General features: G+C 41.1%; 1 protein-coding gene and 1 pseudogene across 4 annotated transcripts in view; one reads left to right on the forward strand and one right to left on the reverse strand.

The window, feature by feature from the left end:
• Positions 1-27,715, reverse strand: part of PLD1 (phospholipase D1) — a 200,954-nt gene that overhangs the window by 124,484 nt on the left and 48,755 nt on the right. For 2 of the 3 annotated variants that reach the window (XM_079766494.1, XM_079766496.1), the window contains exon 1: positions 22,791-22,926. The exons of the other annotated variant lie outside the window; for it this stretch is intronic. The gene's annotated coding sequence lies outside the window, so the exon portion shown is untranslated. Of the gene's footprint in view, positions 1-22,790; positions 22,927-27,715 lie in introns of those variants that run through there. 3 annotated transcript variants of the gene reach the window in all.
• LOC307096907 (large ribosomal subunit protein bL17m-like) lies at positions 17,075-17,922 on the forward strand (annotated as a pseudogene). Its single transcript has one exon. The product of its transcript is annotated as a large ribosomal subunit protein bL17m-like (transcript).

Genomic DNA, 27,715 nt, shown 5'->3' on the forward strand with positions numbered 1-27,715 from the left:
TGTTAAACATTAAAATGCTTTCCAACTGTTTAAATTCTGACTCCTTTTTTCACTTCCCTCCAAAGGAATGAGCAAACAATCTCTGTTAGTGTCAGCTTAATTAGCATAGAGAGTGTTTCAATGATCCATGAATTTCACCTATGAGAAGAATGAAACTGGCAAACACATGGGTAAACTCTTCTAGACATTTTCCCGTGTTAATGAGCTCTCAAATTTTGTCACAGCTGCTGGTAAACACAGCAAATCTCAACTTTTTACCTATGTGTAATACTGTTTGTGAGGCAGCAGAGTACCATGGAAAGTATATAATTTTGAATCAAAGAGCTTGAATTATGGTAAAACAAGTTATTTACAGCTCTTAAGTCTCAGTTTCCAAATGTGTAAAATGGAGGTCATACTATTAAAATAAGGAGTTGTAAGAATTAAATGGTATAAAGTGAGTGGCTTAGAGCTTGGGCTATAGTAAATGCTGAAATAATGTTTGTAGATCCTATATCCTCAGCTATTCTAAGAGCTACAAGACCTCTGTCCAATACCCATGTACCCATACCATAATTCAGTTCCCTCCTGAATACAGGAATTAGCAGCCAGAGTTGTATTCTGGAGATGGTCTGATGTTGCCCACTGTAGAAAACACTGCTACAGACATCTAGAAACAAAATGGATTAAACTAATGTAGGTGCTCCCTTTCCCACTACAAACATAGAACTGCTGAATAAATGGTAATCATTTTTAGAAAATATATAGTGAAGGATAAAAGCAGAGAGAGCAGCAACAAAAAGAATAATGAAGGAATGCTTTCAGTTTCTCAGAATGAAGAAACAAATTAAAGTCAGATGGATATACTGGAACTGAAGCTGAAGAAGCCCAAAGAATTTTGATCTTGGATAAAGGGTCTGGGATTACTTTTCTGTCCCCACATGGCTGTTAGGAGACATGATCTCAGGACAATGAAAGGCTGGGGCCTGGAAGTGAAACTCCTACAAAAAACCTAGAGCCATCAATAGCTATCCTATCTGTATAAAAGGAACCAGAAGACGTATACTCAGCAGCCCTGGGAAGAAACTACATGGAATTGTGGTAACTACAAAATAAAATTTTACATAAAAATTATCCAGGATCACAACTTCTGGGTTTTAGTAATGGAGGAGGTTTTGCTCCTATTAGATGAGCCATCCCACAGATAACGACTATAAATTCTGGACAAAAGATAAAAAAATAACTGCCTAAAGAACGGTCAAAAGCAAGCAGACACTGGAAGGGAATTAACCTTTTGCACTAGGATGTCAAGTGTGACTCGACACGGTTAGCATCGGTAGCAGCTCGATGAAAAAAGCAAGCGAGTGCAAAGGGCTAATATTTGGAAGAAAGGAATGTCACTGTTTTTGTCTAAGAGCAGACCCAGTCCATGCCAAGTTGGGTAACTAAAACTCAGAGAGAAAATCCATAATCTTCCTGGCTTGAAGAACCACAGAACACGTTTCATGGCAATCACAAAAGCTTAAACCTGAAGTGGGAAGTCCGGGAAAGAAGAGAGCCACACAGGGGGAGTGTCAAATTCTGCATATGCTAACCTTTGAATCATGCAGGCAAGGGGTACACTCCAAGGCAACTCAGATCATACTAAAATGACTTCAACAGAGATTTCTGCTACTGCCCACCACAGGAAATACAGAGTTTGTAGTATAAGTCCAGCCAAGTTAAATGCGTACTTTTTTAAAATCCACAAAAACACAAACAAAAAAACTCTTGAAAGAAACATAACTGAGTCCAGAGTTTCTGCAATCTATTAGTCACATGTCACCTACACTTACTAGACATCGAAGAAAAAGAAACATGTGATGTGTTTTGAAGAGAAATGGCTATTGATGGAGACCCATCCTGAGACGCTGAAATTAGTATCTGACAAGGATTTTTAAAGCAACTATTATAACATGTTCAAGGATATAAAGGAAACTGCTTTTGATGAACAAACTAATACAAAAATCTCAGCAGGAAAAAAGAAATCACTAGATGGGCTTAACATCAAAATGGCAATGACAGAAAGAGCCAGTGAACTTGAAGACAGACCAATAGAATTGGTCCAATCTGAAGAACAAAGGGGAAGAATGATTTCTAAAAAATAAGCACTCAAAACTCTTAGCTGGATTTAAAATATACTAGTCAGTTAAAAATTAGGTGAGAACTTTGAATCTACTGGGTTTAACCTGTTACAAGATCCCCATGTTCAGCCCCCACTCCTCTCCTCCAATCCATCCTTATTCACTCTTTTGGCTTATCTGTAACCAAGGTACAGGCCCTGAGTATCCACCTGGGTTAAAAACATGGGTTCTTAATTCTGGCTCTGCCTTTTATTAGTCTTATAACTAGTAACCTCTTACTTTGCTTATATTACTCTGGGCCTCTCTGAACCTCAGTTCTATCATCTGTAAAATGAGGCTAACCTTACCTAATAGGGTGGTAGAGTATTGCATGTAAAGTACTTAACCCAGAACCTGACTCAAAGTAAGAACTCAATACATAGTTGATATTATAAATATTATGGTTACTATTAGTATCATTACTAGGAAAGGTACATCAATCATCAAATATTGATACGCTAGCCAAGTGAAGTGAAATAAAATAAAACATTGGTAACAGACATGTTTACTACATGCCAAACTAACCCAGAAAAGTAGGAAATTCAATGCATTTGTCATTCCTTTCCTCTCCATCATACAAATCCCAGAATTACCATGTTTTGAACTTGTGTCCAGACTCTCCAATCCCATCCCCATGACTAGCATCACTATGTGATCAGAGCCTACTTCCTCCCGAGCCTGGATATGGCCTCCTAATTCTTCTAACCTCTGCACTTCAGAGGCTTTAAGCTCCTTGTCTTCCCTGAAAGAAATCAAGTATGATCGATCTCATATCTTTAGCATTTGTTGAGAAGAAACTGATTAAATTAAGAGTTAATCATACCATCAGTGGGCACTATTTTACTGTGTGTGTGTGTGTGTGTCTGTGCGTGCGCGCGCACACATAATCCAATTCAATGAATCTGTATGACACATGTATTTGGTGATAGACACTGGGTAAGAACTGAGGATACAATCTTTAGAGTGATGAAATCAGGATACAACATCTGGTCAGTAACATCTATTACACATGATAAGCTCGGTATTTATTTAGTCCAACCCCTTCAATGCACTAAGAAGAAAGAGGCCCAGGGTCGCGCAGAGAAAGCAGAGGTGAGACTAGAACTCTTTTGTACCCTGCATGCTCGCACAAGTCTGTTTCAGGAGCAGATTTTTTTCCCATACAATGCAGCTTTGGACTATATCCAAGGTGTGTAAGAAAGATGACCAGACAGACAGGATAAACCACTTGTCTCAGCTGCAGCCAGATTCTGCTCAGTAGGTGTGGACAGGCTGCCAGCCTCACTGGTTCTTGTGCAAGAAACAGCCACTCCCGTGAATGTGACTAAGGAACAGAGCTATTCCAGTGACACCTGACTCTGCGACATCTGGATCTCATCAATGCTAACGAGAAATGGCAAACTGAAAGACAGCCTGTAAGACTTCAGTGAACTGCAGAGGGGCAGTATGTACCAGCCAGACTGGCAAGCCAGCTTGCTTTCCAATCGGGCTGTGTTTGGGGGTTTCTCAAGCGACTCAGGATGATGGTAAATCACTCAGTAGGCATTTACTGAGCAACCACAATGTGCTGAGCACCGTGCTAGGCTCTGGGGATACAAAACGACCTCATGCATTTTACTGCACCGCGAAAACACAGGCGTTAGGGAAGGAATTTCTCATGACTCCGCTCCTTACCCTGTGTATTTGCCTCCTTCCCAACAAAACTGGAGAAGAGGGCTCCTCCTCCCACCTCTCCTGTCTCCCATCTGTGTCTGTTTCCAATCCTCCTCTCAACACTCCATTAATCAACTTCCTTATCAAACTCCCCTGCTCTCATGGTTTTTTCCTACTACCATTAAGACATTCTCAAGCATCTCAATCACATGTATGTTCCCCTCTACCTCTCACTTCTCTCTCGCTGTGACTTCATAGTCAAGCTTTCAAAGGTATTATGTTTCTTTGTTCAGCTGGACTAACCAAACATGCTCCATGATGTCTGACCGCTCAGCCTCCCAACAGGCAGCTCTCTCTCTCAGCTTTGCCTTCCTCCAGTTTCCTCCTTTGCCTAATGAATGCCTATCATTCATTCAGATTTGCCTCGGGGCCATCTCCTCCAGCAAGCCTGCCCTGGCCTCCCAGGCTGGTTTGGATGCCTCTCCTCAGTGCTTGTACAGCATCTAGGTACGTTCATTGAGAACATTCCTTCCCATTTGGCCTCTGTTTCCTCCAGAAGACTCTCAATTCCCTGAAGGGAGAGGTCATCTCTAGATCCTTAGTTCCTAGCTCTCAGTAACTGTTTGAAGGCCAAATGAGAAATGAATAAATATGAGTAAGTCCTAAAACAGCTCACAGTACAGGCAAAACAGGGAACCTGTGCATAATGCTTCCCAGATTACAAAACACTTTCACATGTGCATTTTATTTGATTTTCCTAATCCTGGAGGGCAAACAGCATTATTTTTAATGCTCATTTCAGCTGAAGAAGCAATGATTCAAAATGATTAAGAGGTATGACTTAGGTCATACTGTGTAAGAGCTTGATCTGAGACTCAGATTCTGACCCTGAACTTCACATTCCTTGCTTTCCATTCCCTATAAACTCTTCTCTTCACATTCAAATGTACAAAATACTTTACAAATTCTCTGCATTGAAACCTGATATCTGGAAACTAGTCTGCTTGCCTTGTGCTGAACCAAACTATTTATTAGAAGGAACATAAATGAATTCCACTTAATTTTGACAAAGGAAATAAATCCGGAAAAGGAAATAACACAGCCAGAACAACAGAGATACCACTTCCACCTTCCTTCAGTGGGATGGATGACCAAAAATTATACACTCCCACCAAACTTGGAAAAAAATCTCAAAAATAGGGCTTACGATGAAATGGCTACAGATCTTCCCTGTGACTCCCTCATTATTAAAACCAGGTAATCACCATCCTATCTGGTGGAACAGCAGTGAAAGCAGCTTTTATCCAAGAACACCTTTGATAGACAGCAGCTACTGAATCCGGCAAGCTGCTAATGCTCCCTGAGCCCCTCCAGGCCTCATGCCTTGTTCATCCAGCCCACAGCACATGATCCATCACTCTGACTCCTCTCCTGCTGAAAACCTCGACTCGCTTGTCCCATTGTCCTTACATTGCCGTCATCTGGAAAAACTCAATCCTGGGCTAATCCAACTATCTGTCTTCTGGGCTCCTACCCCCAGTTCCCAAACATGAATGTAGAAAAAGCATTCCATTGCATGGACTAGTGTTTATGGAGTCCCACCTCAGCTGAGCCTGTCCAGCTATCTCTCTCACCCCCCTTTCAAGGCCAACGTCTTAGTAAAGTTGTCTGCTACCTCTTAATAGTGCATCACTCCTCCCTCATTCCTCAACGCATTGCAACTGGCTTCCACCTCTACACTCTACCAACGTTCCCACCTGAATATTGTGCAACGCCTCCCCATTCTTATCTCACTTAAACCTCTTGTTGCACAACTCTTGACTCTATTCTTCTGAAGAGTCTCTTCTCTTGACTTTCATGTTTCCACAGGCTTCTAGTTTTCCTACTCCCTCTCCAGCCACTGAGGTGGAATCTTCTTTGAAGCTGTTCTTTTGTTCAACATGTACATGCTAGTATTCTTCAGGATCCCAGGGTCATTCTTTCTCACTCTGCCCACTTGTCGGGGTGATCGATTTCATTCTAATAGTTACCATGTGTGCTGATGTTTCCTTTTCTTGCTGTTCCTTTGGCTCCCAGGTAATCACCATTGAGTATACTCCCTTCTTCTTGGCTTCTGTCTCCCTTAAAAGGCCAGGAGCTCCCTGAAAGCAGAGGCCATCTCTGTATTCCCAGTTACTAGTGTCTACTGGGCTTTCAGTAACTGTTTCCAGCCTTGTTCTTTTTCCTAAACTTCAGATCTATATCGCCAACTGCCTATGAACTTCCCTACTGGGCACACTTAATATGTTCAAAATAGAATGCATCATCTTCCAAAGTCCAAAACTTTTCCTCTTCCTATGTTTCCTTCCTGAATGAATTGAAAACATTATCTAGCCAGCTGCATAAACCAAATCCTGGAATTCATCCTTAGCAATAGTCTTTCCCTAACTCTCTCCATCCAGTCAATGAATGAGTCCTGCCAAATTCTAAGTATCTCTTCAAGGTGACCACTATATTTTATCTCTATAACCATGACAGGTTGAAGGAAACAATAACAAAAAAAAGTGCAGTATAGCTGGGCACAGGGCACAGAGCAGGTGATGGGAAAGCATTTTGACTTTAACTCAAAAGTCTCCACTCACCACCTCCCATCCCTGCTCTTGATGAGGGACGCCGGGAGCTACAAAGTATTCAATAATAGTAAGTTTGGGCTGCCCAAAACAAGGTTTTGTAGACTAGTAACATCCCTTTCAATTGTTTATTATCTTATTACCCAGCTAAGCAATGGTGTTCTTTCTCAAATAAAAAAGATACAGGGCTAAATAGAACACCGGCTCTGATCTCTTTATAAGAGTCACTACAGTGAACGATGATCCCCAGAGGAGTTTCAACTATGTGAAGTAAGGCCTTAATGGGACCATCAGAGTTCAGTACTGTCACACTCGAGAAACAATGCGATATTTCAGGTAAATAAGCTAAACTGGGTATTTGTGGAGGGTGAGGGTTAGGAAGAAGTAAGGATAGAGGAGTAATGAGAAACATACCAGGCTCGGTAACACATGGCACAGTTGACAGATATTGATTCATCATTAAAACAGCACTAATATAAAGTTAATGAAAAGCCACAATATAATCAGGAAGTGCCTAAGTTAGCAGCTCTAAGAGTTCATTGTTATGGCACCTATATTTACCAAAAACTGTTAAGTTGTAACAAAGGCCATTAAAGGAATAGTAACATGGAGGGATTGGGACATACACAGTAGAAAGACAAAAGAAAAATATACTTGCAAACATCTGCAAAGACAATTCTGTGACTATACTAAAACCCTTGCACTATACACTTTAAATGGGTGAATCTTAGAGTTTGCAAATTATATCCCAATGAAGCTGTTGTTGTTTTTTAAAAAAAGATCTGCAAAGATTCCAGCCAGTGTTGCTCAGTGGTTGAGCTTCAACCTATGAACCAGGAGGTCATGGTTTGATTCCCAGTCAGGGCACATGCCTGGGTTGCGGGCTTGATCCCAGTGCAGGAGGCAGCCAATTGATTATTTTTTCTCATCATTGATGTTTCTATCTCTCTCTGCCTCTCCCTTCCTCTCTGAAATCAATAAAAAATATTTTTAAAAGATCTGCAAAGATACAGAAATAATGAACAGAGTTGTAAAAAAAGATCAATCAACATATATCAATACTTAAAGGAAGAAGAGGTAATTTTCCTTGTTCCCAATGAAGAATAATCAGCAGCAAAAACTACTTCTACATTTCTTATTACAAAAATAGACCCAAAAAAACAAACACATTATCAAAACATTTTTTAAAAGCAATATGTCAATGCCTACATTCAGTTTTGCTTTAACTCCACTGTTTTCACTATCTGAAGGCTCTGTTCAGTGAGATTATTATGTTTTCACAAACACAACATCACATTGGGGAGTTTTCACCAAACCAGTATCTTTTTTAAAAATTACAAAAGTATGCATCACACAGAGAACTATTGCAAGCTCAAAAAAGAAAAAAGCTCACAAATCTCAATAACTAGAGGAATAATTAGATAAAGAAACGGTGAATTCTGGGTCAGTGACCATTTCCTTTTCAAGACAGGGTTCCAAGGAAAAGTACAAAAGATGGATGGAAAGTAGAAAAGCCCAGCTCCTCACAGCCACACATACATTTGTGCTGGTTGGAAAAGAGTCCAGGGGAACCTTATTTAGTCTGTATTAGAAAAACAAGTAAGATGCAAAGACAGAGTCCTTTCAAAATTGCTTTAACGAGGTAGATGCCCAAGTGGAAGGCACTTGTATGCTCAGAATTTGATCCATTAGAATAGAAATTGGCTATGCCTGTCCTTTGATACCACTTAGGTCTGGTTGATTAAGCAAAACAATTCAGCTGATAAAAGCAAAACAAAAACCTATCTTTTAACTTCTATCCTCGGAGATAACTCACACAAACCCAAGAAACCAAACATAACTCAATTTTGGTTTTGAAGGTTAGAACACATCAAATCCACTGTGACTCAGCACATGGGCTTCACTTAAAGTTGCCTGAACCAGGCTTGCATAATATGATTACACATCATAAGAAAGAGCCAAAGAACACGTAGAAAGAATTAGGCAGGAAGGGCCCTGCCCTTGGAGTTTAAAGTTTTAGATCTAATCTTGACTCCAGGGGTTTCCCCCCACCACCCCCACCCCTGCTACCAAGTAAACCAATTCAATTCCTGTTGAAATTAAAGAGGTACTTTTCATCTTTACATACCTACCCTAACATTACAGGCATGCAGTTGGCATTGAATAAATGCTTTCTAGCTTACATGTAACAAGCACTTACTAAGTACTTTATATGTATTATATCATTTCATATCACAATCCTATATAATAAAAGGATAATATGCAAATATTAAAACGGTAGAACAACCAAACAAACGGTAGAACAACCAAACAACCAATCAAAGCATAATATGCTAATGATATGCTAAGGCTGCTCAACTGCTCGCTATGACATGCACTGACCACCAGGGGCAGACAGTTGACCAGTCGCTATGACGTGCACCAGGGGCAGATGCTCCGACTGGTAGGTTAGCTTGTTGCTGGGGTCCAGCTGATCGGGACTGAGTGAGATGCGCTGGACACGCCCTGGAGTCCTCCAGCGGTCCCTCCCCAGCCCGCTCAATCATGCAGCAGTAGGGTCTCTTAGCCTGGCCTGCGCCCTCTCGCAATCTGGGACCCCTCAGGGGATGTTGGAGAGCTGGTATCAGCCCAATCCTGCAGGCCACTCCTCGTGGGAGGGTGCCAGATGCAAGGCTCATGGCTGGCAAGTGCTGCTGCAGCAGCGCAAGCCTCTCCCGATTGGGACTGATTGGGGGCGAGCCCTCGGCAGGCACAGTGGGGCCAGGATGAGCAGGAGCAACAGGTAGGAGCTGCAGGTGGCATTGGACTTCGGGTTTCAGCCCGATCCCTGCAGGCCACCCAGAGGGACCCCAGCCATGCACAAATTTGTGCACCAGACCTCTAGTGACCTTATAAAGTAGGTTTCTATATTATCTGCATGTCCCAATAACAGAAACTAAGGTTTAGAGAGATTAGTAATATGCCCATATGAGTCAACTGTTGGGTGGCAGAGAGAGGACTGCAGGGATAAGGTTCTTAATCCGGGTGTACTGCTGCCTCTCTGAACTCAAATGGGCACCTCTCCTCAAAGTAAGCATCGTCATCAATGAACATGTGAGGCTGTCTCACTTAAAATTTGCTTTATTGCTCACCTTTTCCCACCACCTGTCTCCCTGGGAGCATTGAGATCCTTGTTACTCAAAGTGTGGTCCATGGACCTGGAGCACAGGCATCATTGTGAAGCTGGGTGGAGATGCAGAACCTGAGCCCCATCACAGAATCAGAATCTGCATTTTACCAACCTACCCTGGTGATGCCTATGGACAACATTGGAAGGGCACTGGTTTAGACGAGCTCCAAATGACATATTTGATTGAATGGCAGGAAGAAAGAAGGTCTGAGAAGGAAAATGTGACAGAAGTGTTAGACTCTGTGAGAACAAAAGCAACTTGCTATGGCTGTATCAGGACCTCACTGATTTATAAAATTATAAATCATAAAGGACCTAGAAAGATCCTCAGGGATCATAAAAGCAAAACTGAAACTATAAAGGTATACCTGTAGTTCCTCTTCCTTCTAAAACTTCAAAACCTGTATCTTTGGAAACATGTATCTTGAAGCACATAAAAATATATTAAGTCTTTGGCAACTACTGAATCACATTTATCAGGCCAAGAGTTGAGCTGTGCTATGAATTGATAACACTCAAAATCTGTAATATCTGCCACCTTCGGAGTCACTTCTTATCAAGGTAACTTTATCCTTTTGAACATTAACACATGTTTAAAACACCGTAAACTAAAGTAAACTTAAATTTTAGTTTCAACTTGAACTATTTCAATACGGTCTGTGGTTTCCTTTTTAAGCGGCACACCTACATTTTGCAGAAAGTGGCCTGTATTTTTAGCCAAATGTGCAGACAGTGACCATCCTCTCACAAGAGATCTGAGGTAAGCTGGGCTATGAGTCAGAATCCAAAGAAGCATTTGAGGGAGTTAACTTCTGTTCAGTATTTCTGACCTGTTAAACAGAGTTATGAAACCCAATAACCACATTTAAAAGCTATGCACATAACTTAAAGTGGTCTTAGTAGAAGGTAAGATGTGTATTTGACTTTTTCCTTTATTCATGTTTTAAAGATAAAAAATATTTATTTCCTAGTTGCAATTCCATGGAACTAAGAGAATATATTGTACAGGGGTGGAAATTCCTTCTCTTCCTCAGTTTTTTTTCCTTTTGCCATTTGAAATCTAACGAGGCAGTTTCTTCTCCTTAAAGCCTTCAATTATACATTCTTGACACTTTCTACTTCCTCCCTGTCTTCATCTAGGGAGAAGTAGAACAATTAGATTTCTTGCTAATTAATCATCCAGTTATCTCCTAGAAGGCGTGCCATCAACCACAATGGATCTAAAAAAAAAACCAAAACTGCTTTTAATTCTCTACCCACTTATTGTTACTGTCATGAATCAGCTTCTGGATTCAGAGATTTTCAATAAACTGCATCAAACAACTCAGGGTTTTACAATAAAAGAAAAAAGAAAGGCATGGGCCTGCTCAAAGTCAGAGGGCAAGCGGGAAGCAGAGCAGAGTTTAGGGCAGTGCGTCCCCGAGGATTCTGACTGAGAGCTGAGTCCACAGGCCACAGACACAGGAGGTGTACACTAACTATGAAGAAGCAATGATGGGGTAACCCAAGGCCTGGGGCAGCCCAGGATGGGGACTTCCGTGGCCTGAGGAATCCCAGGAGAGAATCAAATGCATGAGTTTCCCACAACAGACCCAAATTCCCAGTCCAAATGAGACCAGTAATGGATTACGTTAAAAACTTGTAACAAGTGTGCTAAACCAACCTGACTGCTGGTGGCATTGTTAATGCATACACCACTTTCAGGCATAATTTAGTAATATGTTTGTAGAGCCACAGAAACCGTTATCCTCTTTGATCTGGTAATAACACTCTAAAAAGATGGGGAAAGGGACATGCAGGAAGTTGTCCACCAACAAGAATAAAGGTAGACACCTGCATTGAGGTCTAAACACACAAGTACAGGCTGGGGTTGCCTGGGTTGACAGCTGTTTTGTGAGAAAGCCTTGGGAAGTTGGGATGAGCCAACCTCAGCATAGGGCTCCTTAGGAGGGAGTAGCATTAACAGTGGGAGCTCACACTGCAATCAGCTGAGCTGGGTGTGAGTCCCCGGTTCTCCCTTCCACAGACTGTGGCAAGTTACTCAAATTCCATAAGCTTGGTTTAGTCATCTATAGAATGAAGATACCATATTTCCACGATCCTAAGATGTACTTTCTGTCCCCCTCCCCCAACACACATGTGCAAACTTTTTCTGAAACTGACATGACTCCTGTACTTCCTGTCTACATTTAACAGGATGGTATTTTCCTTGTCTATTTTCTCTGAAAAACTGAAATTTAATTGATGGTGTGTCTTGCCATTAATAGTGTCCTAGAATCAAGGAAATACAATAGCAATGCCCACCTCAGTATTGTTATGAAGATTAAGTGACATAACATATGCAAGGCAGTTTGGCATACTACCTTGAAAACAGTAACTGCTCAGGAAGTGACACGTGTTATTATTATTTGTGAAAGGTCTGATGCTCTCTTGGGATACATGATCAGAAGAGCAGCATCCAAGAAAGCAGCCGGCAATCCCAGCCTGCTAGTAGGTTTATACTGGGAGTATGTGTTTAGTCTGAGGACCACAACAAGGCAAACCATGTATAGTCAGAGAATAAGGACTGGGTTGGAGAAGAATTTGAAAAACATGCATTATGAAAAATGGTTGAAAAAATCTGAGCTTTTAGGCTAAACAAAAATGAGAGGCCCTTCAAACACCTCAAGACCTATGGGTGTCAATAAATGTTTCCTCTGTGGTTCCAGGGGAGAGAGCTGGAACTAAGGATGGATAGTTCATAGAGACCTGCGGCACTTCAGCATCAAGGACAACTTTCTAGCATGTTGAGCTCTCTAGGAATGAAAGCCCTGGGAAATGGAGAGCTTCCTAAAACAGGAAGCACGCCATCAGCACCTGGGTGGCGCCAGTTCAGCACTCTAGAATCAAATGCATGAGTTTCCCACAACAGACCCAAATTCCCAGTCCAAATGAGACCAGTAATGGATTACGTTAAAACTTGTAACAAGTGTGCTAAACCAATGCCTGACTTTTCCTCCTTCAGGCTAGACTTCTGGGGGCCACTCAGAGTGGAATTGCTCCCAGGCCTCCATTAGCATAGGCTGATGGGAGGGAAAGTTAGCACTAAACTGGCAAAAAGGGAAGGGAGAAGAAGACAAATTCACTGGGTTGTCTGGTATTGTAACGACTCACATGGAAGGCAAGACTCAGTTTGGAGGTTGAGAACCAACAAATTCAAACTCAAGTAGCAAGAGGCAGTGTCTCTAGGGGCCATGGAGTAGAGAAGTATGAAGTCTAGCCCTCAGAGAAGGCACTTTGCAAGTCCTGAAGACAGATACCACCACCAGCGCACCTGACGTATTCCATGTAGAATGTTCCAGTTGGAGCCTAATGAATCCAAATAAGGTGGAAAAGGTAAAGGGATTAAGAAAAAAAAAAAACAGCTCATAGACACAGACAACAGTATGGTATTATCAGAGGGGAAAGGGAGTGGGGGAGAAGAAGGAAGGTAAAGGAGGTATAAATGCTGATGAAAGCAGACTTGACTTGCGGTAGTGAACACACAATACAGATAATGTATTATAGAATTGTATACCTGAAACCTACATAATTTTAGTAACCAATGCCACCCCCAATAAATTCAATAAAAAATTAAAAAGTAATCTTCAATTAAAACTATTTTAATTTAAAACAATAGTATATTCAGCAAATCCCATATTAGATGAGTTTATAATTATGTACTACCACCTCTTCTCTTGTCAATTAAATTCTGTGAAAATTTTGCCAAAATTGTAATCAAATATTTAGTTTCTATAAAAGCATGCTTCCTATTTACAATTACAATAGGTACTATTAATTTTTAAAAGTCTATTCTTTTATCATTAAAAGAAAGAGACGCAAACCAGTTGTATGAATTACAGCAAACTCTTGGTGAGATCCACATTCTTTCCTTCACATGTAGGCCAGCTTTCTTATTGCCACAGTTACGTACATACTTTTTCTTAAATTAACCCTCTATCCACAAAAAAGAAAATGAAATCACACTGAGATACCACTAAAATAATTACCCCTTTATCTATGCATTACAGAAAAAAACCTCTACCCAAACTTTATGAAAAACTGTCAAGATGTCAGATTAGAAGAGAAGTATAACTTTGGACTATATCTTTTCATCAGCATTCACTTAAATACTGATATTAAGCTTACTGTGGACTTTGTGATTCAACCACATTGTCAATTCTACAATCAGTTTATCTAAATCTCTCTGAGCAAAGGTGCTGGGTATCAGCCTTGGCCAACAAACAAGCATCTTGCTTACATTGGGCAATCAGTAGATAGTTTTACCAAGTCAAAATGAATGGCACAATAAGACCGTCATCACAGTCTTACTCCCCAGATTATGCTACTTTTGGTCCTCAGTTTATCAAGGTTCACCTACACATCTTTTGTTCAAAGACATTTGTTATAATTGATCCCTCTGTAAAACCAGATACAGTTAGGAATCCATATAAGTTAAGATCAAAATTCTTACTTCCACTGTATTGACCTTGAATCAGGTGCTAGGATGGGGTCTAAGAAGACAAAGGTCGAGAGCTCTGCATCAGGGACTCACAGTCCGGGGGGGAGGGGGGGAGCGGGGGGGGGGGGACAGGCTTTTAACAGTTAATGTTCGGAGTGTCAAAAGAAGTGAAGTGGAGCCCTGAGGAGGAAGTGCTCAATCTGGGGATTGGGGAAGTTACTGCTGGAAAGGCACATTGGAAAGGGATTCTGAAGACCTTGTAGGAGTTCACTGAGCATGCTCAAAAGGGGAGCACATTCCAGGAAAAGGAGCTGCAGTGTGTTGGACTATGTAATCTAAAGAACAGTAAAAAATAACCCTGATGTCTAGCTCAGTTACTGGTAAGTGCTTAATAAATAGTAGCTATACATATTGTGAGATATTGAACTCACCTTTACACTGTGAGTTCTAACACCACACCAGCTGACAGCTGTGGCAATGTCTCAAGCATGGGTTAGGAAGGTGGACAAGAGACCATCAATGGTCCCTCCCAACCTGGCGTTCTCATTTGATTGTCTCTGCCCATTTCTGATCTGGCATTATTCTCTCAGATCATCAGAAAAGACACTAAAGAAATACCTACATTTAACAGGATGTAAATGTTAGCTATCATTCCTATTGTTATTGTCCTTTCCTCTGATATGATTTTTTGCTAACTTTATCACCCCTGGTTTTGTTTCATTTCTGTGAGTGTGTGCATATGTGTGTATGTGCTTAATGGTATGCAAATATTTTTGCAAGCCAATTCAAATCCTTAGTAGAGCATAGAAGTCATAAAAATGAAGTAACATTCTACAATTTATTATAAATGATACTAATAACAATACTAACATTCACTTAACACTTATTAAACACTAAGCACTGTGGTAGGCCTTCTATACACATTATTTCATTAATTCTCACAAGAACCCTGAAAGGTAAGTGCTAATATTATAATCCCCATTTTATAGATAAGGGAATTGAGTCAGAAGAGTCAAGTAATTCACTCAAGGTCCCAACTAAGCTGTGGTCTAACCTAATGATTTTGCTTATAACATAGCTTATAACAGTCTCATATTAATAGGTATGTACTCCCATATAGTTTTAAAATTTGAATATTTTCACTTCAATCTTAAATATAGGGACTCCAGAAAACAAATATAGGCCCCTTAACCTAATAAACAGGTGACAACACTGAGTTCATTTGGTCCTAATCTCACACTTTGGCTCACTGTTGAGAAGAAAGGGCCTGCGCAGTAACCAGGTCATGTTTGACTAAGTGGTCTTTGAGCTTCACATTAAAATTTCCAGCTTCCTCACCTAACGTAGAATTCTCTTCATATGAAATGAATGGGCAAATCTAGAGAGGCAGAAAGTCCAATATGGGCTGCCTAGGACTGGGGAAGAAAAAGGGAGAGAAGGGAGAGTGGATACAAGGTTTCTTTTGAAGGTGATGAAAATGTTCTACAATTAAACAGACGCATAGATGCAGAAAACAGAATGATGGTTGTCAGAGGGGATGTGGGGTGGGGGACTGGGTGAAAAAGGTGGAGGGATTGAGAAGTACAGATTGGTAGTTACAAAATAGTCACAGGGATGTAAAGTATGGTGTAGGAAATGTAGTTAATCCAATGTAATAACTATGTATGGTGCCGGGTGGGTATTGGAAATATCAGGGGGAACACTGTAAAGTACACAATTGTGTAACCACTATGCTGTACACCTGAAACTAATACAAAAGAATATTGAATGTAAACTGTAATTGAATAAATTTTTTTAAACTTTTAAAGAGAAAATGTTCTATAATTACATTATGGTGATGGTTATACTAAAAAAAACACCGAATTGTGCACGAAGGGATTAACTTAAGGTATTAATGTAAGTTAAACACTATTGATGAAGCTGTTGAGGAACAATTTCCAGGGTGCAGTATCAAGTGATCTCTGGTCACTCGTGAGGCTGCTGTCTTCCAGAACAAGCATGGAAACCAGATGTGCAATAATTAAGCCTGTACCCAAGAACAAAATGTTCACGCAACAACCAGGAGACTGCAAACCCTGCCTGTGGAGTTGGAAGTGTTCCTTGGAGGCATAATCGGCCTTTAGGCTCTTTTTCAAATGTCATTAGGTAAATGCTGAATGGTCTCAGCTTTTGATTTTTACCAACCCAGAAAAAATGGAAATATAATCTCATTCACCATGACTGAACTGTTTTTAAATTAATGGAATGGAATATTAGAAGTAGTCACAACGGGGGAGTCAAAGGACCTCAAAAGAATCAAATCAATAGAACCTTGTGGCCTTCAGGACACCATCATTCTGGGCTTCGTCTGTAAAATGAGGAAGGGGAAGAATGGAGTCAACTTCTCTCAGGTTCTCTCTCATCTTCATTATTCCAGTCGAACCATCTCTTCCGAGAATTGTCTCAATACGTTGACTTGTCCCTTTCTAAATATCATCCACTGCTCTTAGACCAAGGAAGCGTTATCATGACACATTGGAAATGCGTGCAAGTGTCTTACCTGGACTGATGTTTCAAGTACTTAAATAGGCTCCATCCCACACCATTTATCAAACTACCTACCTTACAATTGTGTTCACTATCCCATCTGACTAAAATTTTCAACCCAATGCATAAAAATCAAAAGGCAGTTTCCTACAATAAGCATAAAGACAGCACAATAATTGTTCTCCAAAGTAAAAGTATCCTCTCCTTTACAAAAATTGATCTTGCCTCAACTCTGGCCTGTCATTCCCAATCTATTTTAATTTTTATTAAAAAAATAATAAATTTTTCTCAGAATAAGCCTCAAATTCATAAACTATTTGAGGAAATTAAAAATGCTCTTAGAGCCACCAACTTAAATAGATTATGGGTGATGTTAACCTACTATTAAATTTGGGTATGTCTTGTTCTCAATTTTTTTCTCTACATGAGTTTTTATTTTTTTGAATATAAATTAATCATGTTTAAAAATATCATTATGGGGGGAGTAGCGGGTAACATGCAGTTGTCGGTCGCCGCTGCCATCTCCCATGGCCGCGTTTTCCGCCTCCTGGGCCTTGGTGCCGAGTCCCGCATCCACCTGTTGCGGAATTTGCTGACACGAACGCATGGAGGCGTCCTGGGCGCGTGTGGACGAGATGAGGGGTTACGCTGAGAAGCTCATCGATTATGGAAAGCTGGGAGACACCAACGAAAGAGCCATGCGCATGGCTGACTTCTGGCTCTCTGAGAAGGACTTGATCCCAAAGCTGTTTCAAGTGCTGGCCCCTCGGTACCAAGGTCAGAATGGGGGCTACACGAGAGTGCTGCAGGTCCCAAATCGGCATAAGCAGGATGGGGCTAAGAGGGCAGTGATAGGAGTATAAAGGGAACTGCCTCCCACCCCTGCCCCTGCCTCGCAGAGATAGCAACCTTACACTCCTAAACCAGCTACTTCGTGGGCTACGGCAGGACCGGGAAGCAAGCATCCACAGCTCCCACACACCTCAAACACCAGGGATTTAACTGGAGCCAAAGCGTGTGTAGCCTCAACAGTGCCCATGATCATAGGCCTCTGGATCTCTTCATCTCTAAGAACTGGAGCTAGAGTTGTGGAGTGGACAGTTTTAATGGAGCCCAGTCCTGTCGGGTAGCCATATAACCTTCTCTTTGCACAATAGGTAAAATTTCTTGTATGAATATATGTAAACTGTTGTTTTTTTTCTCTCACCTTGGGATTTCTGAGAATGAGAACTATCCCAATGCTCTGTCTTCATGGGATAGTAAATTCACAGCATATGTTTCTGGCTCTTAAATCCAGGTTTTATTGGGTTACGACAGTTTTGTTTTTCTTAATGCTGGTTTATATGGGGCATCTATAATAATAAAAGTGTAACATACTAAAAAAATATTATTATGCAGAAAAGTATAAGAAAAATATAAACTAGCAGAAATTGCCACCTTCAAAATAATCCGTAAACCCTATTAACTTCTGCCATCTCCCTAAGCATAACACACAGAGAGAGGTATATTTTAAACATGGCCAAGTCTGTGATGTACAAATAATTTGATAGTCGGTGTTTTAAATTTTTTAAAATATATTTTTATTGATTTCAGAGAGGAAGAAAGAGAGAGAAATATCAATGATGAGAGAGAATCACTGATCGGCTGTCTCCTGCATGCCCCCTACTGGGGATCAAGCCTGCAACCTGCGCATGTGCCCTTGACCAGAATCGAACCTGGGACCCTTCAGTCCACAGGCTGACACTCTATCCACTGAGTCAAACCGGCTAGGGCGATAGTCAGTGTTTTAACTTAAAGATCTAGCACCACCACTTCCTTCTATTACAATTTTTCATAAGTAAAACTGGAATCCTACATAATAAAAGGCTAATAGGCAAATTGTCCCCTCGACTGGGAGTTCTACCAGGAGTTTGACCAGGGGGCAGGGCTGGATGGCCAACCTCCCACGTCCCCCTCCTCCTCTACCCCCCCACCCTCCGCCAGCAGGCCTGATGGGCACTAATTGGCACTGATCAGGGTGGGCCTGCTGGACCCCACCCATGCATGAATTTGTGCACCAGGCCTCTAGTAGTTACATAATGGTCCCTCATGCAATTTTCCTCTTCTGTATGTTTTATTTCTAACTTTTCATGATAATAATACTTCAATGAGTATTCTATACTGAAAGCTTTCACACTCCTACTTCAAAAATTCCAATCTATCACCCTATTCCTTTTTTGATTTCTTCTATTGGTTTTAGGAAGAGAAGTACTTCCCCATCCAAAGATCAGAAGTTTTGTTGTTCTTGTTCCTGTTTTTTAATTTGTCTCCTTAAATCTATGGACCTTATTTTAATACATTGTTAAGATTCCAAACTTATCTGTCATGTGTTTAAGTTTTAGCCGAATGTAGGTTATTTGCCCAACATTTTCAAATGCGCATGCATGTTTTTAAAGGAAATGCATGCCTCATATTCTTGGCTTTCTATTAAGCCTCAGGACTGACAAAATAACCAGAGCTTTGATTATCAGCAGGAAGTCATACTGGGAGGAATGAAGAGGCCCTCACACAGGCCAAATTCAAGCTAAACAATCAGAAGGTCCAAGTCCCTGGCCTCAGTGTTTTATTGTTGTAGCCTTAAGAAGTCTCAAGAGTTCCAAGGTCAGTTTATGTAGTTGAAAGACAGTTTTCAACGCTGTGGGCTTATTCGCCGATGTAGACTGGTCACTATGGGTCTCATTTACTGACCACGGGGAAACTCTATGTCCTGCCTTAGGTCACCACGTTCTTGCCATTGGTCATGAGCAGAACAGTTGAGAAAGCAGAGCACAGCTCACCCCCAACTCAGTAGAAAAGGGACACAAAGAACATGCCTTACCGGTTAACAGTGGGTCAACAGAAACATCTCTGAGTGTGAGGAGCAGCACAGATGTCAGTATGTACATGGCTGCTTCTCATTAACAATAAATACTTCTCGGGCCGATTTTTTTCTCTCCTACGGCAGCACCCCTTCCCCCACCATCCCTCCAAGGCACAATCCTGTTACTGCTGCTTGCTAGTTGCTATGACTTGAGACAAATTACATAACTTCTCTGGGACAGGTTCCACAGTGAGAAAATGGGGATAATAAAGACAATTGACCTCTTAGGGTTGTTGTGAGGATTAATAAGATGCATAGGACAGTACTGCCCTTAGGAAATGTTTTTTGAGTGCTTATTATTATTATTGCCTCTACTACTCTTGCCATGATTGCTGTTACCATCTCCCCCAGAAATGCCAGAAGGTGAAACTGAAATTGGGCTCTTCAGAATGAAAGAGGGAACTTGGGAGGTCTCTGGTCAGATCAGTCCTGGACTAAAATCTGTCCTCAGCCTTTGCAACCCCACTGGGAAGTTAGTATTTATTGTCATTACTGAAATAGTGAATTTCTGGGGTGGATGGCATCACAATCCCTCCCGCTTTCTGTCCCCACCTTCTGATATGAAAGCACAAGACCCATGCAAACTGGCACCTTCGATGAGTGTGGTTTAGAGGGGGCTAGGCAAGAAAAAGGTGGAAGTGGCACTTCATCGTAGCCGCTACATGAGTCTCACAAGGTAGAAACTGCAGATCAAGAGCTGATACCGCCCAAAAGATACAGAGTGAAGATCAAGACCTTGGGCAGGAATGAGAGTAATCTGGGGTGTGTGAGTAGAACAGGCCCATAAGTGAAAATTTAACAAGGTTCAGCAGTCAGAAAAACCACCGCTAGTACCACAATTACTCCTACTTATCCATTCCTTTTTTAGAGTGCCATTCAAGTTTCCCAGGGTTTCGAGTCTGGTGGCCCAGGGTTTCATGTCAACATAGTTTACCTAAGGGTTTATCTCCAACTTCAAAACTCAGGTTCATTTTAAAAGGAAACAAGGCTCACATGTTTCTGGATCGTCGGCAAGGTGCATAAGCCTCCGGACATCAATCAGACATCCAGAGGACTTTAACTATCAACAAGAAAGTGTGTTTATCCAATTCACTTAATCAACTCAAAGCTCAACTTAAGATGAGAGAAAATGCCTGTCTCTATTTAATTTTTGCCAAAAGAAGAAATGTAACAAAAGGAAACCAGTCTGGCAAGATGAGAACAATAATTGCAATGTGTGTTCCAGACCTAGAATCAGGAATAAGATTTGCTTAGATATATTATCCCAAAATTATAGATTTTGAACACTCTATAGTCTTTTTTTTTCTCCTCATGTTTAAAAGAAACTTATTTTAATGAACATTCTTTGGGGGAAAAACCTAAAACCTGGCTTTTAGGGAGTTTCCCCTCTTATTCTATCCTTTGCCTCATTGTTTATTTCTGTTTCTAATCAGAAATGAGGCACTTTCTGCAAACAGAAACTGAGATCTACCAGATATAAATGAGCTTTTTAAGACTTTTATCCATGGAAGAGAAGCACAAACAAATAATCAAGGAGTAAAATGTCTCAACATTGTTCTTTTAAAATCACTGGGTAGCTACAATCAGATTGACTGAAGTCTCCCTTTAAAAGTTAAATTAAAAACTGATGAACAAAATGGAACCAGAGACATGGATACATGGTACAGACTGACAGATGTCAGAGGGGAGGTGGGTGTGTGTTTGTGGGGGGGTGGGGGCGGGGAGGCGGTGAGATGAAAGAAAGTGAAAAGACTAGCTAAAGAACATATATGCATAGCCCATGGACACATGCAACAATGTGATGAGGTCCAGAAGGAGGGGAGGGAGGGGCAAAAGGGGAGGAATGGGGGACATCTGTGATAGTGTCAACAACAAAAATAAAATATAATTTAAATTTTTTAAATTAATCGCACTTAATAATTAATAATAGTACATACATGCCACAATAGCACAATTAAGCAAGCCATAGCAATCTCTGCTTTTTTTGGAAATCGACTAAAAACCTAGTAGATTTGCTGTTAGAGAAAGTACCTGCAGAGGCAGGGCTATAATATGGCTGCCCAGTTGTGTCTTAGGGTATAAAGTACAATCAGTTTTGTAATCCTGAAGTGGCATGCAGCCATCACTTTTACAACTTCAGCCTCAGTAGAAATGGTAACTGGGATCCTTAAAACATAGCAAATCACCTTGAAGATGTTTTTTAATTACCTAGTTCTATCTCCCTTCTCCCTCTATGTTACTTTTTTAAAGAGTTGAAGATGGAGAACGGACCCTGTCTGAAAACACTGTATTTCCTGGCAAGAGGGGGGGCAGGAGGGGACGGGGTGGGGGAGTGAGAGGAGACTAAAATGGCAATAACAGAAGCAGAGTAGCATATTTAAAAACATCAGTACATTATCTGGAAAGAAAGTGCACGTAAAATAACAGAAAATCAAGTGTATTTCATAAAGTGTTGTAAACTTGAAAACATCATCCAGCTGAACGCCTCTTATAGAACAACTTCATGCTGGGTTGCTTTGGCGACAGATACAAAGGTGAAATTGCTCTCTAGATCTTTAAGTGAATAAAATAAAGGAAAATGTTCTCATGATACCTAGTTGTGTTGACTTAATTTAACTGTGGTACTGTCAGCAATACATTTGTATCTAACAAGGCGCATTCCATCCTCACAGTCATATTTACTCCTAGAGCAAACCTCGGCTTCTGCGGACGCACAAGCAGTGACAATCAAGGAAGGAATTCAGTCCAGCTTAGTCCACCTGTACACGCTGCCTACATCCATTGTTAGGTATTTTATGAGGCATTCCAGAAAAATGCCAGACTTTTCAAAGATATCTGGTTCACTGTAACGATCAGGAATAGGCCCTGGGGAAAACCACCCACCAGGCAGGCTCACGAGTGGGAGGGATAACACCGCTAGCAGGAGCACAACACCCTGCTTGCTACCTGACACTCAAACATAAAATCCAGTCAGCCGCGTCTACAATCATAGCTGTGCCCAGAAGATTTCATGGGAGGGCACCCAAAAAGTAACTCTGAAAAAGGAACTGAAAATGCTTACAAACAAGTACAAATCTCGAGCCTGCAAATCCAGCACTCATGGGTCATGTCTTCTTGGATTCTGCTGCATTGCATTCAAAGAGAGTCAAACAATGCTTACACTATCAGCAGACTCATAACCCCCGAACCTCCATTCTGTCCTAAAGGAACACAACAACAGCACAAACTCTACGCTGTCATCTCATCGCCCAGTGAGCACAGAGAGAGCAAGTCTGACAGATGCCACACAAAGTTCAACATGTTATGTACTAACCTGGTGCCCCTGTGAAAACAGTCGCTTCATGTTGCTTTAACGAAAGAATCCTTACTCTGAAACTAATCTCCAAAGCAGCTGATAGTCAAGGGGTGGGGGGAAAACACTGACAGCCCAGGGAATCCACACACACAGGGAAAGCAGACTGTTCCCTGTGTTTAGCCGCCTCCCTACAGGCAAGTTAAGTCAAAGCCAAGCCCACAAAGCACTTTAGCCTATAAGCTTTGGTAATGAACTCGAAACCACACCCCATATGTTAACTAGACACTGGGCTGCTGTGAGAAATAGAATCCACAGACAGAATGAGCTGAGGCTTCAGGCTTCATGTTTGTGCTTGCTGTCGGCGAAAGCTATAACACAAAACTTAACACAAAGAGAATTCACACCGTTGCCCCCCTTCAGACACGACACTAAAGTGACTCATTTATTTTAAACAAGAGCAATACAGTCTGCCCTCCGTGAAGGCCATGAAATGAGTTTTACATGGTTATCCAAGTTGGGTGGTGGTGGTGGGAAACATAAACACTGCAATTGCATAAGAGGACACATGGAGTTATTGTTTCTGAGTCTCACAGTCACACATCATCCGGATTTTCAATTTTTTTTTTCGGCGGGGGGGGGGGGGGGAGGATCACATTAAAAAGGTCTAAAACCTCATTAACCACTAAAGTCTAAAGTTCAAGAGGAAATGTATCAAAGAACCTAAAAATTCACTCATAATTCAGTCTCATCATCTACATTTAGGTTATATGTATATAGTAAAAAAAAATTTATTTTTGGAGTTTTGGAGTTTTTTATAGTTTAAAATGGAACTTACTATGACTCACTATCATTTCAAAGTATGGAATTTAAATTTATTTTTCATTCTAGGAAAAGGTAACTGATAATTTCCTTAAGGCATTTATATCTTAAAAGTCAATAATGTTTCAGCATAATGCTTACAAAAGAAGAAGAAATGCTCTGCTTTTTAACATAATGTGTCTATAATACACACAATTTCCCCCTAGTTTTAACTCCAAGAAGAGCCTCAATTTTAATAGCTTGATTTCTCTTCTATTTAAATAAGAGCTATATAACATAGTGGTCCAAGTTACCTAACTTTATTGTTTCTTTTAAGCCATAAGACTGAACCAAATAAAAAAACTTGATTCACTGTTGCCAAATAGATTTACATGTATTTCTGGTAAAATTCAAGTTACTCAAAACCTATGAAACATAAGTCATTAATGTATTAGCTCAACAAGATCAGGAAAAAACCAGAGACTCCCTCACACCCTAGACTTCCTGCCTTCCCCACCCACACCTAGGTCTTGGCTCAACATTTTCTCCTGGGGTCACTTTAGATTAGTGGTTCCCAACCTTTTTTTGGCCATGCCCCACCTAAGCATCTCTAAAATCCTGATGCCCCCCACCCCCATGACATATAATTCTTACTATTTAAAAAGTGAACTCCTATTCCTGTGGAGGAAGCCTAAAAGGCCATTAACTTGGTCTAAACAAGCTTCCAAAGAACATGACATCCATGAAAGAGAAAAATAATGAAAGGATAGTTGAAGTACTGAGGAAGAAATAAGTAAGAAATTGTTAAAAAAATAATACTAATAGGAAGTGATATGAAAAAATAGCAGATAATGTTTCAAAACATATACTAGAGAACTGAAATGCATAAATATGTCACAATATATATTTCTATACTGTATATGAAGCCCCTAGAACCATAAGAAATGCAAAAAATTCACCATTAATAACTCATTCTCAAATTGCCCCTCTTAAAAATCAAATTGCCCCCCTATGGGTGGTGTGCCCCATGTTGAGAACCACTGCTTTAGAATGAGAGGGGCAAGATAGTCACTTCTGTGAGAAAACTACCCTTATGATCTGTAGCCCATGCCTAAAAAGGAGCCAGTACCCCACCTGGTGGCAAAAATAAGAAAAAGCTAGAACAGTTAAACCTCCCAGGAAATACTACTTTGATGTTGGAAGAAAAACAAAAAGAAAAGAATTAATTATGAGAGCTCATCCTGTGAGGTCAACATAATCTGACATGAAAGAAAAATGGAAATATTCTCGAGTCAAATAGCCAACTACTGGTGGGTTGACTCACTGTGGTTTCAAAGTATGGAATTTAAATGTCTCCACCATTCTAGTAAAAGGCTGTATTCCCAGGATTTTCCCTACCTTTCCTGTAAAAAAACAAGTTTCTTTTGTCTCATATAAATGATTTCTGCTAAAATCAATGTTCAATATCAACATCAATGAATATAAAGAACAATTAAATATTGGGTTTTGAATCACACTACAGTCTTTAATAAAAACTCCAGCAAAAATTAAAGTATCTTTTATATGAACCCAAGCCACACTACTGAAACCAAAACCAATAATAATAGCTAATGTTTAAACTCTTACTATAATCTAACCCTGTTTTAAAGTGTTTTACAACTATTAACTTGTTTATCACTCTATTATTATACCAGTTTTACAGATGAGAAAAGTGAGGCACCTAAATTAAGCTAAGTACCTTGCCAAGATCAAATAGCAAAAAAAAAAATTTTTTTTAATTGGTGGAACTAGGATTAGAATCCAAGCAGTTTGGCACTGAACCAGTTTTGGCTCCTAACCACACACTTTAATAATTCTGTCCCCCGAGGACTCATTGCTTGTCAAAGCCCACCAGAGTCTGGTCAAAGCACAGGAGGAGCAGATGGTTGGGCAAGAACTGCTCTGTAGACAGTCCTCAGGATGCTGCAGGCTGGAAAAGGCTTTCCAGCAAAGCTGACACAGCACTGAGACCTGAAGGCAGTATGGCAGTAAGGGACCCCCAGGCAAAGGGCACTCACTGGGCTTGCCAAGGCAAAAGGGGGAAATGGGGAGCAAGCCATTGGAGGGACCACTGGGAGCTCAGGGAAGCTGGGGACCCGCAGGAAAAAAAACACTTTGAGGAAGGCAGGAGTCCTCTGATGTCGCGTCATGAAGGCAAAGAGGCATCATCGAGAGATTTTAAACCAGAAAGGGACTAGATGTGCCTGTCAGAAAGATAAGTAAGGAGGAATGAGGCCTTGGGGTGAGTAGCAATTTAGAAGATATCCCAGGGAAAGGGAAAGGCAGGCCAGTGCTTTGAAATGTACAAGCTTACACTCCCACAAACTTTATCAAGAAGGCTGGGGCAGTAATCCTGGCGACTTAGGTGCTCACTAGCGCCCTTGCTCAAGCAAGGATTGGGGCCTGAGCCATACAGACGTTGTTAATGCCATCCACAGAGCTGGGAACACAGAAGAGCAGGCTGGCAGGAGGAGGGAGGTGGGATGGCCAGGCTGCAGGGCTGGCTGTGGAGGCTGCGTGAGGTCCTGTGGGCCGTCCAGGGTGGAGGTACCGCGGTGTGTGCTCCAGTCCCCTGCCTGCACAGGAGGGCCACACCTGGGAGTCAGTGCACTAAGGGGTGACTGCAGGTGGAGGGCACAGCAAGATGCCATGACCTGGACCCGGAGAGAGCACAGCATAAGAGGAGAGGGTGCAGTTTTCAGGCAAGGGGATTTGGGGACCTCAGACTGAATATAGGCTATGGGTGGTGAAAATTTCATTTTAATGTTTATTAACCTCTAACTAAAATGTAACATGTCCTTCCATTAGAAATGTAAGCAATCGTCCACAGTAAAACCAGCCAGTCCTATGACTTGTCACAAGTAGAAATCAAAGAAATCCTATCGCATTACAGGTGTCGCAAATATCTCAAAGTATCATTTCCACTCATGTCCATTTCATAATTACAGTAATTAGGCCTACCACTAGCTCTTGGTATGTAATGCATTAATAAAGACTCTATATTACAATATTATATTTTTTTGGTATATTGATAATTGTCTGTATAATTGGTTTCCTTTGTGATCCTATGCATTCTAATGTTATGCATTTAACATTTTATGCATTAAACATTATTCTAAAAAGGGATTCATTAGCTTCCCTAGAATGCCAAAGGGGTTCCATGGCACACACACACAGAAATATAAAGGAGGTAATGAAAAACCTAATTAGACCGGATGTCCTTCCCCACAAAGCTGGGGCAGCATGAAGTGGGAGGTGGGGGGAGGGGCGAGGCAGAGGCAGCCGCCATGGCAGAGGGGGCTGAGCCCCTTGCACGAATTTCATGCATTGGGCCTCTAGTGCATTACTAAAGACTCTGTATTACAGTATTACATTTTTTGTAATATTGATCATTGTCATTATATTTGATTTCCTTTGTAATCCCTTCATGTGTCAGTAAAGTGCTTTCACATGGATCACAAAGTCCCAGAGTAACAAATGGCGGAGGCTAATCTCCCTGAGACCTCAGAAGAGCCACGGCCCAAGAAGACACCAGTCCCAGAGGGGTGGCCCATGGCATCTTCCACTGTCCCCCCCGTGGAGCCACAGTCACAGGCACAGAGCAGCGTGAAGAAGAGCAGATCCCTATGTCATAGGAGCGAGGCCCTGATCAGGAGAGAAAGGAACAGTGAGTACAGAGCAGTGAGTGGGTCCTGCTTGTCCTCAGGCTTCCATGTACAGGCAAGGAACAAGTTACCTGGATCCTTTGCTCAGAGCTCTTTTATTTCGTTCTGATTGGTGATCCAAGGTGAATGGCAAGATTTACAATATTTCAAATGTTTCATTTTCCTTTGCTATAAGCAGAACAGAAGCCTGCACTTAAGCAATTAATTTGAAATTAGACAGGCAAGCTGGAACAAGGCGCTCTCTGTTCCCGCGCTGTGCCCACCAACTGGCGTCCATTATTTAATCAGTGACACGTGCTGCCAGGGCTGCCCTAGCAACAATGTCCCTTATTGTCTTCACATCCACCCCCTATTCTGCAACATCTGTCATGGCTCATATCTCTATTTTATTTTATTTTGTCCTCTTACTTTTACAGAGTAATTTTCTTAATGACTACAAAT

The sequence above is a fragment of the Cnephaeus nilssonii genome, assembly GCF_951640355.1.
Source record: "Cnephaeus nilssonii genome assembly, chromosome: 3".
Taxonomy (NCBI): Eukaryota; Metazoa; Chordata; class Mammalia; order Chiroptera; family Vespertilionidae; genus Cnephaeus; species Cnephaeus nilssonii.